Here is a 20926-nt window from a genome sequence, read left to right on the forward strand (position 1 = left end):
ATAATGTCACCTTCCGGCGTCCCCGGCAGTCTTCCCGCTCCTCGCGATACTCGCGTTCCAACGATGCTTTGCGGCAATGACCTGTGACGATGTGTGGTCTCGTGAGACCGCTACATCATCTGGGGTCATTGCCTCTTGGCACTACTGGGAACGCGAGCATCGCGAGGAGCGGGATGACTGCCAGGGACGCCGGAAAGTGAGAATATCACGATTTTTTATTTTTTTTATTATTTTTTTAACATTAGATCTTTTTACTATTGCATAGGCAGCATCAATAGTAAAAAGATGGTCACACTTGTCAAACTCTATGTTTGACAAGTGTGACCAACCTGTCAATAAGTTTTCCAAGCGATGCTACAGATCACTTGGAAAATGCTAGCATTCTGCAAGCTAATTATGCTTGTAAAACGCTAGTGTTTAGCGGGAAAACACATGCCAATTCCGCATGCTTTTTTCCCGCGGCAGGGAGTTCCGGAACTGCGGTGGTAATTTCCGTGGCAATTCCGGACATGTGCACATAGCCACAGAGTTGGGCTGTTTCTCAATCCACTCTTGGGAGGATAATAGTGTTATTTATCATGTACACACTTGGCAGCTAATTCTGAAAAGTCACTTGAAAGTGCAGGTACATTTGTAATTGAAGGAAATGTTTTATCAGTAGTAAAAATCTACTGTTAAATTTCATCATTACAAAAATAGCTACTGTTATCCAGCAAAGTAAAATGAGAAATTGTAGCCAACTGTTTTTTGCTTATAATTCATTTGATAGCTTTCCATGTACTTATGCTTGCAAAATATTTTTAGAATTAGGTTTTCTCTTTATCAAATACTCTTACTGCTCCATGTTTTAATATTTTCATGATAAATCTTTGCCTAATAGAGTTGGTATAGTAAACATTGTTTAACCTTTTACCAAAACCTTCCATCTATCATAATCACTGTCTGTTAATGTCAATCATATTTAGCTATTCTTGCTTCAAACATTCAAGGCTTAGGCCATTGTAACTATTCATACAGCAAACAAGAAAGTCTTCCCCAAAACAAACAACATGTCAATAGGCTTTAAATAATTTTTTTGTGACCCATTTTTTCAATAAAAAATCTCAAATTATGAAATGTAGATAGACAGGTAAAAAAAAAAACACAGAATAACCTAATACGTCACCTCAAAATGATATAGAAATTATAATATTGGGAATTAAAGCTGACCGAATCTACCAAAATTTGAATAAATTCAGAACAATCGAATGTGCTGTCTTTTCTCTTTTGCCTCCTATCATCTTCTGTCTCTGATGCTGCCATTCTTCACCAGCACCCACACTATTACATGCTGTGCCACGCACATCATTGATAACAATGTCGAGTGGCATGATCCACTGGGAAAAAATTAAAAAAAGTCTTTAAATCTTCAGCTTAGCGAGTGTGACCTGAGCGTAAGTGTGAATGGCGGTAAGTGTGTGACTTATTTGGATATTTGGATAAACCTTTAATAAATACTTGTGTGAATTGGTGTAAGTTGCCGAATTGGGAATAGCTATATTCACAAAGGGTTAATTTAGGGTGGGGGCTCATAATTAAGGGTTTATAAGGGGCAGCTGGTTGGGGCTCAAGTCCTTTTGGAAGTGCATTGAACAGCAAGGTGGATTGCTGCTGAGGGCAAAAAAAATCTCTATAAATCTTCAGCTTAGAGAGTGTGAACGAGCTGAGTGTGACCTGGGTGTAAGAGCGAACGGCGGTAAGTGTGACTTGTGATTCAGTGACTTTGGATTCAGGGAGTTTCCAAGGGAGGAATTGCTGTCTGTATTTTATTAATCCTTTGTATTTATTTTTATTTAACTTTTCTGTCTGGTGCAATCCCCATTAGGAAATGTGCTCCACTATTGTTAATGCCATCCAGTGTACATCTTGCCACATGTATGCAATCCTTGAGCAGCTGGTAGAGGGTGCATACTGCTGTGCGAGATGTGAGCACGTTGTGCATTTGGAAGCCCAGATACTGGATCTAAATGTGCAGCTGGCAACACTGAGATCCATAGACAATATGGAAAGGAGCCTTCTGCTCACCGAGCAGATGCTCAATGGGATAGATGAGGGGGATGGTAGGATGGAGCTGCAAGACAGCGAAGCAGCAAGCTGGGTGACAGTTAGAAAGCGGGGTAAACGGAAGAGTGTCAGGGAGGCTAGTCCTAACCTGAAACACCACAATAAGTTTGCTAAGTTGGCAGATGAGGGGAGTGCCAGTACAGGGGTAGCACTGCTTCAGCCAGGCATGTCCTCTGAAAGCCAGAGGAGTGACTGTTACAGTAAGGAGGGAAATAGGAGAGCAGGGCAGGCCAGACAGGTGCTGGTAGTGGGGGACTTAATTATTAGGGGAACAGATAGGGCAATCTGTCACAAAGACAGGGATCATCAAATGGTGTGCTGCCTACCTGGCGCTCGAGTCCGACACATCGCTGATTGGGTTGACAGATTACTGGGAGGGGCTGGTGAGGACCCAGCAGTCCTGGTGCACATTGGCACAAATGACAAAGTTAGAGATAGGTGGAAGGTCCCTTAAGATGATTTCAGGGAATTAGTCTGCAAGCTAAAAGCAAGGACCTCCAAGGTGGTATTTTCCGAAATATTGCCTGTACCACATGCCACGCCAGAGAGGCAACGGGAGATTAATAAGTGGCTCGAGAATTGGTGTAGGAAGGAGGGGTTTGGGTTCCTGAAGAACTGGGCCGACTTCTCAGTTGGCTACAGGTTCTATGCTAGGGACGGGCTGCACCTCAATGGGGAAGGTGCAGCTGTGCTGGGGGAGAAAATGGCTAGAAGGTTGGAGGAGTGTATAAACTAGGGAATGGGGGAAGGGTATTCATTTTATAGGAGGGGAAGATAGTGCAGATAGAGCACAAATAAGGAAGTTGGGGGTGGCGGTGGCATGGGGGTGAGGTTAGAACAGTTAATAATTTAAGAAAGAATAGAGGTACAGAGAGATACATAAAATGTATGTATACTAATGCCAGAAGCCTCGCCAACAAAATGAATGAATTAGAACTAATGTTGTTGGAGCATAATTATGACATGGGGGGATATCTGAGACATGGCTGGATGAGAGCCATGACTGGGCTGTTAACTTGCAGGGCTATAGTCTGTTCAAAAATGACCAAACGGATAAGCGAGGGGGAGGTGTGTGTCTATATGTAAAATCATCCTTAAAACCCATCCTGTGTGATTATATAGGTGAATCTAATGAAAATGTAGAGACCCTGTGGGTGGAGATAAGGGGAGGGGGAAAAAATAATAAATTACTGATAGGGGTTTGTTATAAATCTCCAAAACTAATGGAAGCAATGGAGAATATCCTCGTAAAGCAAATAGATAAAGCTGCGACTCAAGGAGAAGTCATTATTATGGGGGACTTCAACTACCCTGAAATAGATTGGGGAACAGAAACCTGCAGTACCAGCAAAGGTAATCGGTTTTTGACAACTATGAGAGACAATTACCTTTCACAACTGGTTCAGGACCCAACAAGAAGGGGGGCACTGCTAGACCTAATATTAACCAACAGGCCAGACCGCATAGCAAATATAAGGGTTGGGGGTCACTTGGGGAATAGTGATCACAAAATAATAAGTTTTCATGTATCCTTTAATAAAATGTGTAGTGGGGGGGTACAAGGACATTAAACTTCAGGAGGGCAAATTTCAAATGAGAGATGATCTTGGTGCTATTAACTGGGACGATATCCTGAGACATAAAAATACACAAAGAAAATGGAAGACATTTATTAGCATCATGGATAGGACCTGTGCACAGTATATACCATATGGGAATAAACATACTAGAAATAGAAGGAAACCAATATGGCTAAATAGAGCTGTAAGGGACACAATAAGTGACAAAAAGAAAGCATTTAGAGAATTAAAGGAAGTAGGTAGTGATGAGGCATTAAATAAATATAGAAAATTAAATAAATTCTGTAAAAAACAAATCAAGGCAGCAAACATTGAGACAGAGAGACTCATTGCCAGAGAGAGTAAAAATAATCCCAAAATATTCTTTAACTACATAAATAGTAAGAAACTAAAAAATGATAGTGTTGGCCCCCTTAAAAATAGTCTGGGAGAAATGATGGATGAGGATGAGGAAAAAGCCAATATGCTAAATGACTTTTTTCATCAGTATTTACGCAAGAAAATTCCATGGCAGACAATATGATCAGTGATAACAAGAATTCCCCATTAAATGTCAACGGCTTAACCCAGCAGGAAGTACGGCGGCGTCTAAAAATCACTAAAATTGTCAAATTTCCGGGCCCAGATGGGATACACCAACGAGTATTGCAGGAACTAAGTACAGTCATTGATAGACCATTATTTTTAATCTTTAAAGACTCCATAATAATAGGGTCTGTACCACAGGACTGGCATATAGCAAATGTGGTGCCAATATTCAAAAAGGGGACAAAAACTGAACTTGGAAATTATAGGCCAGTAAGCTTAACCTCTTTTGTGGGTAAAATCCTGGAGGGTATTCTAAGGGATGCTATGCTGGAGTATCTGAAGAGGAATAACCTCATGACCCAATACCAACATGGGTTTACTACAGACCGTTCCTGTCAGACTAATCTGATCAATTTCTATGAAGAGGTAAGTTCCGGATTGGACCAAGGGAACTCAGTGGATGTAGTGTATATAGGCTTTTATAAAGCTTTTGATATGGTGCCACACAAAAGGTTGATACATAAAATGAGAATAATGGGGAAAGGGGAAAATATGTGTAAGTAGGTTAAGAGCTGGTTCAGATATAGGAAACAAAGGGTGGTTACTAATGGAGCACACTCGGACTGGGTAGCAGTTAGCAGTGGGGTACCACAGGGGTCAGTATTGGGCCCTCTTCTTTTTAGCATATTTATTAATGACCTTGTAGGGGGCATACAGAGCAGAATTTCAATATTTGCAGATGACACTAAACTCTGCAGGGTAATCAATACAGAGGAGGACAATTTTATATTACATGGTGATTTATGTAAACTAGAAACTTGGGCTGATAAATGGCAAATGAGCTTTAATGGGGTTAAATGTAAGGTCATGCACTTGGGTAGAAGTAATAAGATGTATAACTATGTGCTTAATTCTCAAACTCTGGGCAAAACCGTCAATGAAAAAGACCTGGGTGTATGGGTGGATGACAAACTCACATTTAGTGGCCAGTGTCAAGCAGCTGCTACAAAGGCAAATAAAATAATGGGATGTATTAAAAGAGGCATAGATGCTCATGAGGAGAACATAATTTTGCCTCTATACAAGTCACTAGTTCGACAACACTTAGAATACTGTGCACAGTTCTAGTCTCCGGTGTATAAGAAAGACATAGCTGAACTAGAGCAGGTGCAGAAAAGAGTGACCAAGGTTATTAGAGGACTGGGGGGTCTGCAATACCAAGATAGGTTATTACACTTGGGGCTATTTAGTTTGGAAAAACGAAGGCTAAGGGGTGATCTTATTTTAATGTATAAATATATGAGGGGACAGTACAAAGACCTTTCTGATGATCTTTTTAATCATAGACCTGAGACAGGGACAAGGGGCATCCTCTACGTCTGGAGGAAAGAAGGTTTAAGCATAATAACAGATGCGGATTCTTTACTGTAAGAGCAGTGAGAGTATGGAACTCTCTGCCGTATGATGTTGTAATGAGTGATTCATTACTTAAATTTAAGAGGGGACTGGATGCCTTTCTTGAAAAGTATAATGTTACAGGGTATATACACTAGATTCCTTGATAGGGCGTTGATCCAGGGAACTAGTCTGATTGCCGTAGGTGGAGTCGGGAAGGAATTTTTTTCCCCAATGTGGAGCTTACTCTTTGCCACATGGGTTTTTTTCTGGATCAACATGTTAGGGCATGTTAGGTTAGGCTATGGGTTGAACTAGATGGACTTAAAGTCTTCCTTCAACCTTAATAACTATGTTACTATGTTACTATGTTACATGTTCATTTGTGATACGACACAAGTCACTTATATATGTCATGCTGAACGTGATGAATGGCTGCACTAGAGGCCTTTAACCCCTTAATCCCATATGCATACTATCCCATCAAGGTGACCTGGGACTTAATTCCCAGTGATGGGATAGTACGTCATATGCGATCGGCCGCGCTCACGGGGGGAGCACAGCCGATCGCGGCCGGGTGTCAGCTGACTATGGCAGCTGACATCTTTCACTATGTGCCAGGAGTGGTCACGGACTGCCCCCGGCACATTAACCCCCGGCACACTGCGATCAGACATGATCGCAGTGTTCCGGCGGTATAGGGAAGCATTGCGCAGAGATGGGGCTCCCTGCGGGCTTCCCTGAGACCCTCGGAGCAACGCGATGTGATCGCATTGCTCCGAGTGTCTCCTACCTTCCTCCTGCTCAGAGCAGGAGCTGGTAAGCCTGCAGCGCTGTAAGTCAGATTGCTGATCTGACAGAGTGCTGTGCAAACTGTCCGATCAGCGATCTGTGATGTCCCCCCGTGGGACAAAGTCAAAAAGTTTTTAAAAAAATTTCCACATGTGTAAAAAAAAAAAATTCCTAAATAAAGAAAAAAATATATATATTATTCCCATAAATACATTTCTTTATCTAAATAAAAACAACAACAATAAAAGTACACATATTTAGTATCGCCACATCCGTAATGACCCGACCTATAAAACTGTCCCACTGGTTAACCCCTTCAGTGAACACCGTAAAAAAAAAAAAAAAAACGAGGCAAAAAACAACGCTTTATTACCATACTTCCGAACAAAAAGTGGAATAACACGCAATCAAAAAGACAGATATAAATAACCATAGTACCGCTGAAAACGTCATCTTGTCCCGCAAAAAAATGAGCTGCCAAACAGCATCATCAGTAAAAAAATAAAAAGGTTATAGTCCTCAGAATAAAGTGATGCCAAAATAAGTATTTTTTCTATAAAATAGTTTTTATCGTATAAAAGCGCCAAAACATAAAAAAAGATATAAATGAGGTATCGCTGTAATTGTACTGACCCAAAGAATAAAACTGCTTTATCAGTTTTACCAAACATGGAAGGGTATAAACGCCCCCCAAAAAAGAAATTCATGAATAGCTGGTTTTTGGTCATTCTGCCTCACAAAAATTGGAGTAAAAAGCGATCAAAAAATTTAACGTGCCCGAAAATATTACCAATAAAAATGTCAACTCGTCCCGCAAAAAACAAGACCACACATGAGTCTGTAGACCAAAATATGGAAATATTATAGGTTTCAAAATGTGGAGACGCAAAAACTTTTTTGCTATAAAAAGCGTCTTTTAGTGTGTGACAGCTACCAATCATAAAAATCCGCTATAAAAAATGCTATAAATGTAAATCAAACCCCCCTTCATCACCCCCTTAGTTAGGGAAAAATAATAAAATTAAAAAAATGTATTTATTTCCATTTTCCCGTTAGGGCTAGGGTTAGGGTTAGAGCTAGGGTTAGGGCTAGGGTTAGGGTGAGGGCTAGAGTTAGGGTTAGTGCTAGGGTTGGGGCTAAAGTTAGGGTTAGGGTTGAAGCTAAAGTTAGGGTTAGGGTTGGGGCTAAAGTTAGGGTTAGGGTTGGGGCTAAAGATAGGGTTAGGATTACATTTACGGTTGAGATTAGGGTTGGGATTAGAGTTAGGGGTGTGTCAGGGTTAGGGGTGTGGTTAGGGTTACCATTGGGATTAGGGTTGGGGCATGTTTGGATTAGGGTTTCAGTTAGAATTGGGGAGTTTCCACTGTTTAGGCACATCAGGGGCTCTCCAAACGCGACATGGCGTCCGATCTCAATTCCAGCCAATTCTGCGTTGAAAAAAGTAAAACAGTGCTCCTTCCCTTCCGAGCTCTCCCGTGCACCCAAACAGGGGTTTACCCCAACATATGGGGTATCAGCATACTCGGGACAAATTGGACAACGACTTTTGGGGTCCAAGTTCTGTTGTTACCCTTGGGAAAATAAAAATTTGGGGTGCTAAAAAATATTTTTGTGGGAAAAAAAAGATTTTTTATTTTCACGGCACTGTGTTGTAAACTGTAGTGAAACACCTGGAGGTTCAAAGTTCTCACAACACATCTAGAAAAGTTCCTTGGGAGGTCTAGTTTCCAATATGGGGTCACTTATGGGGGTTTCTACTGTTTGGGTACATCAGGGGCTCTGCAAATGCAATGTGATGCCTGCAGACCAATCCATCTAAGTCTGCATTCCAAATGGCACTCCTTCCCTTCCAAGCTCTGCCATGCGCCCAAACAGTGGTTAACCCCCAACATATGGGGTATCAGAGTACTCAGGACAAATTGGAAAACAACTTTTGGGGTCCAATTTCTCCTGTTACCCTTGGGAAAATACAAAACTGGGGGCTAAAAAATCATTTTTGTGGAAAAAAAATATTTTTTATTTTCACGGCTCTGCGTTATAAACTGTAGTGAAACACTTGGGGGTTCAGAGTTCTCACAACACATCTAGATAAGTTCCATGGGAGGTCTAGTTTCCAATATGGGGTTACTTGTGGGGGTTTCTACTGTTTGGGTACATCAGGGGCTCTGCAAATGCAACATGATGCCTGCAGACCAATCCATCTAAGTCTGCATTCCAAATGGCGCTTCTTCCCTTCCAAGCTCTGTCATGCCCCCAAACAGTGGTTCCCCCCACATATGGGGTGTAATCGTACTCAGGACAAATTGGACAACAACTTTTGCGGTCCAATTTCAACTGTTACCCTTGGGAAAATACAAAACTGGAGGCTAAAAAATATTTTTTGTGGAAAAAAAAATTTTTTTTTCACGGCTCTGTGTTATAAACTGTAGTGAAACACTTGGGGGTTCAAAGTTCTCACAACACATCTAGATAAGTTCTTTTGGAGGTCTAGTTTCCAATATGTGGTCACTTATGGGGGTTTCTACTGTTTGGGTACATCAGGGGCTTTGCAAATGCAATGTGACGCCTGCAGACCAATCCATCTAAGTATGCATTCCAAATGGCGCTCCTTCCGAGCTCTGCCATGCGCCCAAATGGTGGTTCACCCCACATATGGGGTATCAGCGTACTCAGGACAAATTGGACAACAATTCCTGCACGGTGTTAGGCTGTGAGCACAACCCCCATCTGTGGATGTCGGGCACTCAGACCATCCCCATGGAGTTGGTTTCTAACCATTTGGGCAGACACATGCACATTTGTGGTCTGCTGGAGGTCATTTCGCAGGTCTCTGGCAGTGCACCTCCTGTTCCTCTTTGTACAAATGCTGAGGTAGCAGTCCTGCTGCTGGGTTGTTGCCCTTCATGACTCCCTCCAGTTCTCCTGGTGTACTGGCCTGTCTCCTGGTAGCGCCATCAGTCTCTGTATACTACACTGACAGACAAAGCAAACCTTCTTGCCACAGCTCACATTGATGTGCCATCCTGGATGAGCTGCACTACGTGAGCCACTTGTGTGGGTGTGTAGAGTCCGTCTCATGCTACCACAAGTGTGAAACCAATATTATTTATTCCATTTGCACAATAGCATGTGACATTGATTGTCAAAAAGTGTTGCTTCCTAAGTAGACAGTTTAAATTCACAGAAGTTTGATTTACTTGGAATTATATTCTGTTGCTGAAGTGTTCCCTTTATTTTTTTGAGCAGTGTTCATTGCAGTAATGCTTTCTATTAGAGAATCTGGTGCTATTTTTAACTATACAAAACATTTCCCTGTTTCATAAAACGTATTACAATCTACACCCTTCATTTTTTTTAACCTTAAGAATTTGTAAAAGTGGAAGAACTCCAAACTGCCATTATGTAATTCCAAAAGATGTTTATCTACACAAGAAGTGTTAACCTGACACTTTTTAACTATATCAGCAACTTTGTAACTGAATGCATTCAAAGTACACTAAATTGTAATAAATACATGCCTTAGAAGTAACTGTATATTTAGTAGCACAATTAATTAATTAATTAATTAAAAAAGTAATATTGCATTTATTGGCGAATTGATAAATATATTTTTTTTAGAATATTTACAAATTTTATAATGGTGCACTTGAAAAAAATGCTTTTAGGCAAGCCACATTTTTATATTTGGTTTGTGACAAAAATAACGGAAATATAATAGATCACCCAAAGACTTGCCATTTTTAGACACACATTTGATACCTTGTTGAAGGACATTTTCAAACGTGTTGTCCTCGTTAAGAACAAGCAAATATTTTAGAATTCTACTTTTAATGGCATTGAATTGTGAATTATATTTTATATAAAAAAGTAGTATTTTGTTGACAATTTTTATGAGAATGATTTTTGCATTTATCATCTTTTTATGTAGTGATGATGCGCATAACTTCTGTAATACATGATTACTGCATTCTTTCTTATGTTATTATGTTTATAATTAAAATGCACTGATTATTAATAAGGTCTGATCATTTCGCCCTCTGGAATTGAGTTGAGTGTATTTTTAAGTAGACAACGGCTTGCCTCTAAGATTTTATCAATAGAAATCACTTTTTAAAATAATGTTTGTAAGAACCTCCTTTAATTTAATTGACTAGTATGGCTTCTTTTTTCTATGATGTTTTTTTTAAAATTTGATGCTGAATGGTTTGTATAATTTGCATTTGAAATCTCCCAACCTGATACTAAAATGAACATGTTATGAATCCAGGGAGTTCACTTTAATATCAAGCTAAAAAACATTCACCATGACGATACACAGTTTCTCAAACACATCAGGTCTAGGAGATTATTTTTGCTATAAATGATGTAGTTTGTATAATTAAATCTGGCGACTTATTCAGAATTTAGGTATGGATGATCTATCCTTGGAACAGCGCTCCGAACAGGAACAGACCTCCATACACAGAGTAGTGGCTGTTCTCTGGTACTGCATCTCAGTTCCCATTGTTGGGCTAAAGAATAGGACATTCCTAGACAAACCCTTTAAGACACAAAGAGTATAAACATCTTCATGTGGAGCATAACAAAATATTTATTTTTCTTTAAGCTGTTCATCTTACATATTTTGGAATACAGTATGTTGAGCCAAGTGGAAAGGCAAGGATGGACAAACCAGTAAATCCCTTTACTACAGTGGCTTGTCCTGGAAAGTAAATGTTTGTGTTCACTAATGATTCACATATATGTGGTAAAACTGTACAACCAGTTTATCTTCATATGATAACTCCATAAAACAGCAAGCATGGAGCATGGCACAATTTATTTTTTCATACTTGGAAAAGAATACTTAACAAAAGAACCCCTGTATGTATATATGTGACATGGACTCATCTCCGTCAACTACACAAACACATTAGAATTTCCTACAAAATATTGGAATACTCTATATTCTCAGCTCGGCATTAATCTTTATTCTTAGGCTGTGAACATGGACAAGATGATCAATATAACATCAGAAGAGCCCCAAGATATCCATGTGAGCCTCCCTACAAGGGATAATCTATTACAGCTGTCATGTCTAACCAAATACAAGAAATCTTGCAAATATTCTACCAGTCATAAATCCCCAATCCTCGCATTTATACACAGATAGCAAATCAAATCAATAAAAGATGAAAATCTATTCTCAATATTGATGGCAAGCCAACAGATGCACATAAAAATAAACCCGAGAGCATAAACAAGTCATTTTCTATGAAGCTCCAATACATGGGTCAATAACATTCATCAAAGGCCATTTTCTAATATTGTTTAGTGGAGGGTAGCATTTATATTTTACATATTTTTTTTACAGATTTAGCATACTTTGTTGTCAGTGGTGATCCATTAACTGAGGATATCTTAACTTCACTGATATGGGACACAAAATAAAACATTTACAGCCTCATATGTATAAGATAGAAGGTTTATGCCAATTTTATTCAAGAAAAAACAAAGTGATAGTTCGCCACAGTGATAGAGCAAAACCCGACGTTTCGACTCTCCCGGGTCTTATTCATGGGGTTACTGAAAAAACACAAAACACTTTATAAACAATTGTTTGACATACATTTGGCAAAATTACATTTTATAATAAAAATAATAAATAAATGAATAAAATTGGCATAAACCTTTTTCTGCATCATATCGAAATTGAGTGTGCGGTAATTTTTTCTATGATAGACTTGACCACATGGTCAGTTTACCAGTACCTCACTATCCTATGACCTGAGTGCACACCATTTTCCCTATTTCATATGTATAGATAACAAGCATCCTCTGGAATTTGCCAAGACCTTTTTTTCCGTTGGATTCAGTATAAATCCATCAGAAGCACCTCAATGTTCCTTCATATATAATCGAAGGCAATCAAACACAAATTATGGCCACCTGAATCTATGATTCAAACATAGGGACAGGTCTCAAGATATCTCAGATTTTGGAAATGGCGTTCCTAATGACTGAGGTGTTCTTTTCCTTGATATAAATTCTTAATTTTTTATCATTTGCTATCGGTCTTCCTTAGTCTTTTTAATTTGTTTTTTTAGTACTGGAAAGTATTCATGTTCACTTAAGTTGACTAAGTTTGATGATTAGGTAAGCTTCAAAAATCATGGATGGCCTCATCTACAGAGAAGTCAAACTCCAAAGTAGCTGCATGTAATGCCCATTATGAAGCCTGCAATACTTCTAAGTCACCAATATTTCCATTAGTAAAACAATATCACTTTGTTACCTAATGTGTCAAGCTCACATAACTCTATCCTTAACAAGTGCAAGACCTGACCCCCTTTCCAGAGTAGGCACATTTTTGGTGTATTTTTGTTTTTCCAAAATTCAGTTTTAACCCATTATCTACCAATGTCCTTTTTTTGGGACGCCTAATCTTTAGCTTCTAGCAACTAAGATTTTATAATTTTTATAATTCGGTCCAATTTTTTTGTGTTGTGTTTGTAAAATGAATTGGTTCAAAATAGGAAATCATGTCATTGTCATTTTTAATTGAATATTGGGACGCCCTTTTCTGAAAAATCCGTACTTGAAAAAATTTTGCAAATTATGTTTCTTAGGCTACTTTCACACTAGCGTTAACTGCAATACGTCGCAAATGCGTCGTTTTGCCGAAAATACGCATCCAGCAAAAGTTCTTGCTGGATACGTTTTTTCATCATAGACTAACATTAGCGACGCATTTGCGACGCATTGCCAAACGTCGCGTCCGTTTTGCGACACTTGGGCGTGTGGTAGCGGACCGTCGGGAGAAAAAAACGTTACATGTAACGTTTTTTGCTCACGACGGTCCGCTTTTTCCGACCGCGCATGCGCGGTCGGAACTCCGCCCCACCTCCCCGCACTTCCCCGCACCTCACAATGGGGCAGCGGATGCGTTGGAAAAATACATCCGCTGCCCCCGTTGTGCGGCGGAGACCACGCTAGCGTCGGGAACGTCGGCCCGACGCACAGCGACGGGTCTTTCCCGACGCTAGTGTGAAAGTAGCCTTATTCATTAGGGCCCAAATCATTAAAAAGCTGTCATTAAAAAAAAAAAAATGAAAATTGCTAATTTGGCAAGTAATGGGTTAAGAGCTGTACATTTTTTCTTGTTCAGATATTCAAATAATGTTTACATTTTTTTTTTTGCATTTTTATGTCACTATCATAGTACCTCTATTTTGTTCTTTTTTATGCTATTATTGGTAATATCAGTAAGAAAATAGGGAAATTTAGCATTTGTTTTCCCTTTTATAATTCTTTATGACTACACTGTGTAGCTAAAATACAGCACATTTAATTTTTTTCTTCCCATTCTATAATAATTATTTTTATATATTGAATGTGTTTTTTATGGGGGCAGAGCTTGTTACAGAAATTTTGATTAAAAATGCATTTCCATTTATACTAATTTATTTAATTTACCTGTTACTTTTATTTATATATTTTTAATTTATTTTGCACATTGTTCCCCGTATAACATTATAAAGAACCTTTGGGTAGCACTTAAATATTGTAACCTTTTCATCTTATTTCCCTTGTAACTGGGGCTGGTATATTGGCTCCAGTTACAAGGGTAATAAAGCCTTGTGCCTGCTTCGCTATACTGCAGTATCTGGGTCTCCTATGACCCAGCAACTCATTCTCCTTCTGGAGCGCCCCCAGACGCAGGGCCATGGGGCACTTGGTACCGGGCTTCTCTGTCTCAGTTCTGGGGTTGTCATGGTGGCTAGACCCGGTCCGTGACCCTGCTAAGGGGCGTCCAGTGAAAGGTGTAGGTGATGCGTGGTGCAAGTCGCGATGAATAACGAGGACACAGGTTTGCAGTCTCTTTACCTCTTTACTGGGATCCGCTATCCAGAGTACTGTTAACAGGGCTGGCTGAGACCGGCTGGTCCGAAGGCACATCCAGAGTTCCCTTTGCAGGTGGAAATCAGTGTCTACCTTCTAGCGCCTGTGTGTTGTAGTACTTCCCTGCTGAGCACCACGGGATAGTCCTCACAACTTTCGTGTATATTTCTATTCTTTCTCTCTCTCTCTTCGTCCCCCAGATGATATGGCTAGGACGAACCCGTATGACGGGGTAGGCCTGGAGCTTTCTTTACAGGGACCCTAGGGACGCCCCTCTCCCACAGTTTGCCTCCGTTGTCTTCGTTAGGTGTAATGGTGAGACAACCAACCTATAGTTAACTGCCCGGCCGTAGTTTAAAGTAATGCATGCCATTCTTGTTCGTGCACATTTTGCACAATCTCCGGGTCATGTGTACTCTTTTCACCCCCTTATGCTTGTATGCCTCCCCTACTTCCTTCTCTGTTCGCTGGTACCAGTCCTTACGCTATTCATCCTTTACTTCTGGGGCAGCGCATTGCTCTCCATCTCACGCCTTTTGCCGTCCGGCACTGCGCATGCGCAACACGATCCTATCAGGAATTGCGGTGTGCGCACGCGCATTCCGCTCTATGACTGTGCGCTTATTTCCGGTATGTGCCGGCTATCTTGGCATGGTGTTAGTGGCCCCTCCTGTCCGCTCCTTGCCGTCTTCTCCGCCCCCGCTCTGGCATAGCACTTTACACACAGCGGTAGGTAATGATTTTTATTATGGACACTATTTAAATCCGTTACTGGCACCTGTAGCTACTTCCCCTGACGAAGCTGCTGCAGCAGCGATACGCGTGGGGTCTTTCCTCACCATACCTCTTTCATTCCTTGGGACCATTGCTCCTCCTTTGCTTCATGGGGTTTTGTTTTCCCCGTCCGGAAGCCCTATAACATTCAATCTTGCTGCATTTTGCTGCCCTGACCTGACCGACTGACAGACAGGTTGTATCCACTATGATTGCATGTATTTTGGGACAATAGACCTGGTGTTTGCATGTATGCACACATATGTACGCAGTGTAGATACTTACCTTTGGGGTCTGAGTCAGGCCAATAGGGCTACATAGGGGTTATGCTGTTCAGCCTTATTAGGCACCCCATGAAGGAGGATTCATTTATAATATATAGGGCCATATGTATTGCATCTATTTGATATTGTTGGCATTATGATAATATTTTGGTATGCATCTTGTGTGGTAGTGCATACCATATGGGTCTATCTTTTTTCTTCTTCCATTTGACATGTTGCTACATATAGACCTGGTATTGCACCCACCTATGGTTATCTATACATGATATTGGTGCGCCCCCTCTTTACTCAAATTCTTAAAGTAATGCGTGGAGTCTCTTACTTTCTCGGTGTTCCGTTTACCGGCTACGCGCCTCAGAAGGATGTTGCTATTCTTGAGGCACAACTCCTTCTGATATTATCTCCTTTTTGCTGTATTCCCGTTTTTCACTCTTCACAAAAAAACTTGCTTCTTGTCCTTTCTTAGAAGTCTGCCAGGATCCCACCCCTGACAGGTCCTCTCTCGAGCTCTTCCCAGCTACTTTCTCCTTAGCTTCCTGTCCAACCCCCAGTTTTACCAAAGTGTGAGGAGTGGCCTACTAGATAGAACCACCCCCCCTGGTGGCCGGAGTGTGAAGTGTAATGTGTGTCTGTGATACCTGGTCAGGTGAACACCTTTAGTGCCATCAGACATACCATCACTCCCCTTAGCGGCGGAGCGACAGTACTGCAACCACCAGGACTCTGGGGCGATGCACTCCCCCCAGTTAAATCCAGTACTCCCGGACTGGGAAAAGAAAAACAACAATACATGTTAACAACAAACATACCACATTTTGAAATGCAATAAACAAGTAATAATAACAGTGCTTCCCTTTATGGGAGGTGAGGACTCTTGAACGTTGCGAAAGTTTGGTCATGCACAGTTTATGACTCTCAGTCCAGTGGTTGTAACTTTAAAACAGCAGGGACCCCGGGTAAACAAAGGGTCCCTTTTGAAAGTTTTGAAGCAATTCACTGTCCATTGCCCCGTTGTCCATTTTTTTTAACTTGTAACAAAGATATTTACACAAACACAATTAGCAACTTTTGTTAATACCTCCAAGTTTTGTAGCGAAGGGGAGTTTGATTTTTGGTGCTACGTGTAGACCTCCGTAGTGCAGGGGTTGCTATTGGCCTAGCAGGGCTTGCTATGCTTGCTACCACTGGTGTAGTGCACTGCCTTCTAGCTACGCTTCTAGTGAGTCTGGGTAGCACTGGCATGCTGGATCTCTCAGAGCTGCTGCTAGCAACAGTGGGTATGGCAGATTCGCCGATAGCAGAGGGAGGCTCCGCCGGTCCGACGGTGGGCATGGCATCGTCCGGCGGGGTCTGTGGTGATGGCGGGTCCGGAGGCTTTGGCACCACGTTCATTTCAGGCAGGTTTGGTTGATGAAACGTTAACACAGGTACCACGATGTCCTGATTTATTTGAGTCCACGACTGGGGGAAATCACCAAGAACAGTGTGTATCATCTTCTCTTCTTCAACAGGTGGAGAGGTTCTTGGATCTGTTTCCTTCTCTCTCAACTTGTCAGGGCATACCTTAAGGTGGTCTCTGGATATTGCCGTTGAGGTTTTCCCCCCATCTTTGCTGATGAGGCAGACTTTAGTATTGTCAAAATCGGATGGCAGGATGGTATACGGTTCCGCTTCCCATTGGTCGTCAAGCTTGTGTAGCCTTCTCTTGCGCTTGAGTACTTGCTCACCAGGTGGCAAGGGAATCGCAGGAGCATGCTGGTTGTAGTCCATTACCTGTTTTTGCCTGGCCTGAGCGAGGCTTCTTTCCACGCACTCCTGTACTTTGCGGTACCTTTGCTGCCTCTCTGTATCCCAATCGGCATCCGGCGAGGTATCTTTGGGGGTTAGAACCCCCATGTCCAGATCAACGGGCAACTTGCTAGGCCTTCCTCGCATCAGGTACGCCAGAGTGCAGTTGGCAGAGTTCACTGGGATGTGGTTGTACATGTCTACCAGGTCGGGCAATTTTGTAGGCCACAAGTTCCGTTCTTCTACAGGCAAGGTCTTCAGTAAGTCGATCACCACTTGGTTCATCTTTTCACACATCCCGTTGGTTTGTGGATGGTACGGTGTGGTTCTGATCTTCTTACACCCGTCCAGATTGCAGAACTCCTGGAACACCTCCGCCTCAAATGCTGGTCCCTGATCGGTCAGTACCTTCTCCGGATACCCATAGGGCCTACAGAAGTACTGCTGGAAGGTTTTGGCGGCTGTCCTGGCCGTTAGATCCTTGACAGGTACAACCACCAGGAACCTGGAGTAGTGATCCACTATGGTGAGAGCATAAATATAGCCCGACCGGCTAGGCGTCAGCTTCCCGTGGTCTAGCGCGACCAGTTCTAGCGGCCGTTTGGTGATGATGGGCTGCAAGGGAGCCCCTTGGCTGTCACGGTCTTTCCGGCGTAGGCTGCATGGGCCACACTCCCGACACCACTGCTCAATGGCTCTTTTCATGCCAATCCAACAGAATCTCCCTCGGAGTAGTCTCTCCAATTTCCTCCACCCGAAGTGTCCAGCCCCATCGTGGTACGCTCCCAGGACCATGGGTGCATCTTGCCTTGGAACCACTATCTGCCATACCAATTCATGGGTGCTGGGGTCGATACTCCTTTGGTACAGCTTACCATCATGAATAAACAGTTTGCTTCTCCCCTTCCACAGCTGTTGGGTTTCTTGTGGTCATCCAGGCCGGGATGCAAACCTGCCTGCGTCAGGAGCTCTTTTACCCGACGGACCGCAGGGTCACCATCCTGGGTCTCTGCCCACCCGTGGTGGGGCAGGGGATTCAGCGTGGCACCTTGGTTGTTTTTGTGCCTGTTCTTCACATGATGGGAGCATTGAGTGGCTTTGGGGCGATGGAAAGTGGGCAGTTCTACTTCTTCAATTGCCTCCGGGTCCTTCCCCGTTTCTGGCAAATTGGGAATCCGGGACAAGGCATCGGCATTCTCATTCTTGCGTCCTGCCCAGTACTTGATGGTGAAATCGTAATTGGACAGTCGGGCCATCCACCGCTGTTCCAAGGCCCCGAGTTTTGCTGTGTCCAAATGCGTTAGTGGATTGTTATCCTTGAAGACGGTGAATTTCGCTGAGGCCAGGTAGTGCTTGAACCTCTTCGTCACTGCACAAACGATGGCGAGGAATTCCAGCTTGAAGGAACTGTAGTTGTCAGGGTTCCTTTCCGTGGGACGAAGTTTCCTTCTGGCGTAAGCGATTACCCTCTCCTTGCCTTTCTGGACCTGGGACAACACAGCTCCCAGTCCTACGTTGCTGGCATCCGTATACAGTACAAATGGTTGATCATACTCAGGGTAGGCCAGTACCTTGTCTCCCGTCAGCGCCATCTTCAAGCAAGTGAATGACCCTTCCAGTCCTTCGTTCCAATCAAATGGGGTGCTCTTCCCCTTGGTCTTCTTGGATTGGCCCACCAACAGATCTTGCAATGGCGCGGCCTTCTTGGTGAAGTCCTTGATGAACCTCCTGTAATAGCCTACCCGAGGAACTGCCGTACTTCATGGAGGTTGCTGGGTTTCGGCCAGTCCTTAATCACTGTAACCTTGTCGGGATCTGGGGCCACTCCTTCAGCACTCACCACATGGCCGAGATACTGCACTTTGGGTTTCAGCAGATGGCATTTGGATGGTTTCACCTTCAAGCCAAAGTTGGACAGGGCTTCGAACACCTCGGCCAGGTGCTTCAGATGGTCTTCATAAGTCTTGGAGAAGACAATGACATCGTCCAGATACAGCAGTACGGTTTCAAAGTTCTTGTGCCCCAGACAGCACTCCATCATCCTCTGGAACGTCCCCAGGGCATTGCACAATCCGCAGGGCATGTAGTTGACTTCACAGAGACCCATCGGCGTCGTGAAGGCCGTCTAATCCTTGTCCGCCTCCGCTACGGGAACCTGCCAGTACCCACTGGTGAGATCCAAGGTAGAGAAGTAGTTAGCAGATTTTAACGCAGCCAGTGACTCCTCTATCCTGGGCAGTGGGTATGCATCTTTATGTGTAATGCAATTTAACTGCCTATAATCCACACACATTCTCATTGTGCCATCTTTCTTCTTAACAAGGACTAATGGAGCTGACCAGGGGCTACAACTGTCCCTCACTACCCCAGCCTCCTTCATCTCTCGCAACATGTCCTTGGCACACTGATAATGAGCTGGGGGTACAGGACGGTATCTCTCTTTTATGGGTCAATGATCCCCTGTGGGGATATGATGTTGGATCCCTTTCACCTGCCCAAAATCTAGGGGGTGTTTGCTAAAGACCCATTCGTACTCATGAACCACCCTGTAGGCCCCCTGTTTCTGGTGAGGTGGGGTAGAGTCAGTGCCCACGTGTAATTCCCGACACCAATCTTTCGGTTGCCCTGTAGAACCATTGTTCTTCGCCGGATTGGATGGGGCCAAAGGCCCAGGTGCCTGTATTACACTACTATTAACAGTAAACAGTTTGGCAAGTGTGGCATATATGGTTAGCTGGACTTCTTCCTCCCCACAATTGAGAACATGTACTGGCACCCTCCCATTGCAGACGTCAACCACCCCTCTGGCTGTCAGGAGGGTAGGCCTATTATCTGAATATACAGGTTCTACCAGGGCCTGATAGTCTTTACCCCTGAGGCCTATGGCTGCCCGACACCATATTAACATTTCACTCCTGGGGGGTATCGCAATGGGGTTTGAATCACTCACTGTGACACGACCAATTTCACCACCAGTCAGCTCTACCTGCTGTCTTTGCATTAGGGCCCTGATTTCTTTTTGCAGGACACGTTGTTCACTGTAGCCAGCTGTTTCTGCGACCTGTTGTAATAGGACAATAACTTCTGCAAGACAATTTTCTATAACATTAGTACCAATGGTCATCATGGGATTACACTCGCGGCGGTCAATATCAACAATTACAACCCCTTGGGCCCTCAATTCTACCTGCCCCACTTTGATGGTGACCTCTTTATACCCCACTTGTGGCAACGGCTGACCATTACTGGCTATTATGGTGAAATCGTCATCGGGGCCACGAGTAATATCAGTGTCCTCCCAATACCATCTATAAAGCACGTAAGGCATAGTCGTCACCTGAGAACCGGTGTCCAGCAGAGCGTTCATGGGGACACCGTCGATCACAACAGGAAGAACTGGTCGCCCTCCAACGTATTTGGCTCTCCAATGCTGCAGGCCTGATCGTCCTACTTCCTGGGGGTTGGCCCTTTGCCCCAGGGGTTGCTCGTTTAAAGGACAGTACCTTGCAAGGTGGCCCACCTGGTGGCAGCGGCGGCAGATATGTCGTCCATCCCAATGGAAGCGATTGTCGTCCCTGCCTCTGGTCGGCGGAGTCCTCCTTTGTCGCATCCAGGGGACATCCTCTGGTCTGGAGGCCAACTGGATCTTCTCCTTGGGGGCCTCCCATAGGAACTGCACGGTCCGGGCTAGGGCAACAATGTTCTTGGTCAGCTCCTGCATCTGGAGGTGGAGTCCTGCGGGGGAGTCGTCCTCTAGGCTCTGGGCATCGGCCTTGGCGGCAACTGGGGCATCCGACACCA

The sequence above is a fragment of the Ranitomeya variabilis genome, chromosome 6 (genome assembly GCF_051348905.1).
Source record: "Ranitomeya variabilis isolate aRanVar5 chromosome 6, aRanVar5.hap1, whole genome shotgun sequence".
NCBI lineage: Eukaryota > Metazoa > Chordata > Amphibia > Anura > Dendrobatidae > Ranitomeya > Ranitomeya variabilis.